This window comes from Clytia hemisphaerica, unplaced genomic scaffold (genome assembly GCF_902728285.1).
Source record: "Clytia hemisphaerica strain Z4C2 unplaced genomic scaffold, Clytia hemisphaerica genome assembly, whole genome shotgun sequence".
Classification (NCBI taxonomy): Eukaryota; Metazoa; Cnidaria; class Hydrozoa; order Leptothecata; family Clytiidae; genus Clytia; species Clytia hemisphaerica.
In genome coordinates this window covers 399,633-404,265 of record NW_027103962.1, presented here as the reverse complement: position 1 = coordinate 404,265, position 4,633 = coordinate 399,633, and positions in this window count along the sequence as shown.

Genomic DNA, 4,633 nt, shown 5'->3' with positions numbered 1-4,633 from the left:
AAAATTTTGGAACATCAAACATGCCCATCCATACAACATAGACGGGTTAATCCTGGAGCATGTGGATCAAGAAAAAGATCTCGGAGTGATTATCGTTGGGGAACTGAATTTTGAAGAACACATCTTTGGTAAAATCAAGAAAGCTAACTCAATCGTTGGTCTGATCAGCAGAAGTTTTGACTTTCTTTCACCAGAAATGCTCCGCACTCTTTTTATAGCGTTCGTCCGACCTCATCTTGAGTACGCTCAAGCCGTTTGGTCTCCACGACTCATCAAACACATCGATGCCATCGAGAGTGTTCAGCGAAGGGCCACGAGACTGGTTAGCGGGTACAAGAACAAATCTTACGAATACCGTCTCCGTAAGATTAACCTTCCGACACTGAAAATCAGACGTAAAATTGGCGATATGGTTGAAGTATATAAACATCTTAACGTTTATGATAAATCATCGGCCTGTCAAAAGTTTGTCCTTCGCGAACGCCCGAAACGTCAGCACGATTACGAACTACAAAGAAACTTTGCAAATGATGGTGTCAGAGGGTATCAAACAAATTCGTTGTTCTACAGAAGTATTGACATATGGAATGGTCTTGGAGTTGATGTTGTAGCTGCAACATCAGTCGCCAACTTCAAAGAAAAATTGCTCGCAGAATGGGAAAAAGATCTCCATAAATTGTAAAATGTTAAGCATGATTATTTCATAGAGGTCGATAGACCTGGGAAATATATTACTGTAAATAAAAATACATTGACGAGCAAGATTTGATTAACATGTAATTAGAATAAATATAATTGCAACAAGATGAAACAGGTTGTTCAATTTCAGTGTCAGCACAAGATCAAGAATTTAAATGTTTCGAGAAATTTCAACCCGGGACCTATTTGCGTGGTCGAAATTCATAAATTCTGATAAAAGATATTGGAAAAATTGATAAATAATCAGTAATTTCTAATGACACCTTTCCTTTTTATTTAAGAAGCCAATATTTATAATATTTATAACGAAAACATACGGGAGCAAACAAAATACGACTCAGCAAAAATTAGATACTTTAGATAGAGTGTGAGTTAAGTTTTCATTATATAACCAATAACCAGTAGTTTTTAATGATACTTTTCCCTTTTTATGTAAGAAGCCAATATTTACAATATTTATAACGAGGACATTTGGGAGTAAACCAAATATAACCCAACGAGAATACGGCGATAATTGCATGGAAGAAGATTCTGCTAATATTTGGGAAATAAATAAATTTTGCCAAAAACTTTTTTCTTACCCTGAGTATCAGAGGTTAAGTTTTCAAAGAATATATTAACCTCTGAAGACCAAATATAGAAATTTTATCGCAAATGTGTCAATTTAATCACTGTAGATAAAATGAAAGATGAAAAGCAAACATTACCTTATTAATGTCTAGCAGACTGTATCAATATGCAGTTTACTATTTACAAATTCCCCAGAAACTTCCAAGTGTAATCGAAGTGAGTTTCTTTCGAAAGAAATCTTTTACCAGTGGATACCCCTTAAAACCCACAATAAAAAGTGGTACCCTCTATCTCATTGTTTAGTTGGAGTGTAAGGCTGAAACTTTTTGTGTTGAAAGTACGTTGTCTATGATTCGAATCCACGGGTATCCACTGGTATATGGTATGTCAAAGTATACTTTATCTTTTGATGCTTCTTCTGGTTCAGCTTGATTAGTTTGTGGTGGCAATCTTTGTTTGTCTTCGAATCTTTTTATGACACTATGGATAAACGGTTTGGGGTATTCGGCACGAGTAAACTTATTGGTTATTATCGTTTTCTCTGTTTCGAAGTGAGATGAAATTTTGGAAGCTCTTGAGAGGTCGCTGTTGATAGCATTACGTTTGTACTTGAGCGGAGCTTTCGATGTCCAATGAGCTGGAAGTTTTGTAGTTTTCCTGTGGACGGTGGTTTCAAATGAATTATCTGGTAGTTTGATCATATTGGTATCCAGAAATTTTGTTGGTTGTACTTCACAGGTAAAGCGAAGTTTTGTTGTGTTTGTTCAAAGTTTTGAAAAGTTCATCAGGTTTGTCACGACGTCGTCTGGTTATGATGTCATAACGGACCACCCATTGTGCAGCCGTCTATCTGCTTGTAGAATCTTGAATTGAAGATGAAAATGTTTTCGGTAGTTAGCTTTGTAAGTAAACGTGTAAAGATAAGTTTAGTACATATCTTAGGTAGTTTGTTATGAGTGTAGATTTCTTCTACAATATGGTAGATGGTATCGGTGATGGGTATATTAGTAAACAATTATTCTACATCATACGAGACATATTCTTCGTTTTCATTGAGTGGAGGTTCATCGAGTAGTAATTTTGGAAAGTCTTGTGTATTACGGATGATATATTTATTGTCGCTGCAAAAAGGTTTAAAATACTTTCCTATGACTTGAGCCGCTTTGTAGGTGTAGGTCCCAGTTTGCGCAATTATTGGACGGAATTTTAAATCATTGAGGTTAATATCATTTAAATGTTCGAATTTATGTGTTTTTGCCGTGCCATACAAGCGAGCAGGTTGGCTAGAACTAGGATACATTTCTTGGTAGTGTTCGTATTTTGAGAAAACTCTAGAACAGTTTCAAATCATCAAGTGTGGTATTGATCGTAGGTTCATAAACTTGATCTTGAATACCTTTATCGATCATTTCTTGCATTTTGTTGTAATAATCATTTCTGTTCATAATTACAACGCATGAATCTTTATCTACACTAACGATAGCCAAATTTTCATTATTCATAAGTCCTCGGAGATTATGAAAAGTATAATCTTTGCTTGCATATACATTTTTCGTAAATATGTCGGTGTAGGCTCTTAGAAATTCATGGAAATTTTCACGTTGGTCGTTTTCGATAGTAGGTGTGACTTTTCCTGCAACTTCCTCGAAACTAACAGCAATAAGTTTTTTGACATTTTTGTTTTTATCGACAAAACAATGTTCCAAACCATATGACAATTGTTTCTTCTCGACATTCGATAAGACAGTATCAGAAAGGTTTACATCATAGCTCTTCCAGGTCTCAGATGATTTTTGTGATAGGTTCAAGAGTTTCTTGTTTTTGGTAAATAAAGATTCTTTCCGCCGCTACCTCAAAGATAAATGGATTCTTTTTATTAACAAGTTTGAGAGTATGGAACCAAAAATTGATCTAAAAACGTTGACTTTGTCGCGTAATTCGACGGAAACATTTCTCAAATTATATGGAACCAAAAATTGATCTAAAAACGTTGACTTTGTCGCGTAATTCGACGGAAACATTTCTCAAATCATATGAAACCAAAAATTTATCTAAAAACGTTGACTTTGTCGCGTAATTCGACGGAAACATTTCTCAAATCAAATCTTATAAAGTATATGCTCATAAAAAATAAATATGCTCATATTGCACGCCATCCCTTGTTTATTTTGTAAGAACTAATTACCGAAAGCTATATCACCGTCTATCAAGAGATATTGATTTGATTCATATAAAGTAAATGCTTATAAGAAAAATAAATATGCTCATATTGTGCGCCATCCCTTGTTTACTTTGTAAGAACTAATTGTCGAAAGGTATATTACCGTCTATCAAGAGTTATTTATTTGATTCTTATAAAGTAAATGCTTATAAGAAAAATGAATATGCTCATATTGTACGCCATCCTTTGTATACTTTATAAGAACTAATTACCGAAAGGTATATCACCGTCTATCAAGAGTTTTTGATTTTATTCTTACAAAAGAAATGCTTATAATAAAAATAAATATGCTCATATTGTACGCCATCCTTTGTTTACTTTGTAAGAACTAATTACCGAAAGGTATATCACCGTCTATCAAGAGTTTTTGAGTTGATTCTTATAAAGTAAATGCTTATAATAAAAATAAATATGCTCGTATTGTATGCCGTCCTAATTACCGAAAGGTATATCACCGTCTATCAAGAGTTATTGATTTGATTCTTATAAAGTAAATGCTTATAAGAAAAATAAATATGCTCATATTGTACGCTAGGCTGCATGCATCCCCAAATTAGTTTTGATCAGAGGGGATGTAGGCAGCCTAATTGTACGCCATCCCTTGTTTACTTTGTAAGAATTAATTACCGAAAGGTATATCAACGTTTATCAAGAGTTATTTATTTGATTCTTATAAAGTAAATGCTTATAAGAAAATAAAGAAAAAATCGAAACTGTGAAGCTAAAGACACAAAGATATATGACGTAATTCAAAAAAAACTGCGAAAATCGTCCGTGGTTATACCAGCGTGTAATTTGTAAATTGATTTTAGTGAATTCGTCCACCGTATCAAGTACTTTCGTTTTTTATTTTTTTTATTACACCGCCGCGAAGGGCTATCGTGATGCTTTCGCTATGCGAAATTAATGATAGACAAAACTTTATGACATTTGTTATGAATCTCTATCGCTGACTCTTTTTTAAAAGCGTTGATGACAATTTTGTGCAGTTGTATTTTCAACGACGCCAATAAAAATATCAACTTTGAACTTTGAACCAAGATCGTCGGTATGGTTACTTTTCCTTGCGTTGATTGCGCAAAAAAAGGCGTAGTGGTATAGTGGTTATCATCCTTGACTCCCGCCTGGGAAGCCTAAGTTCGA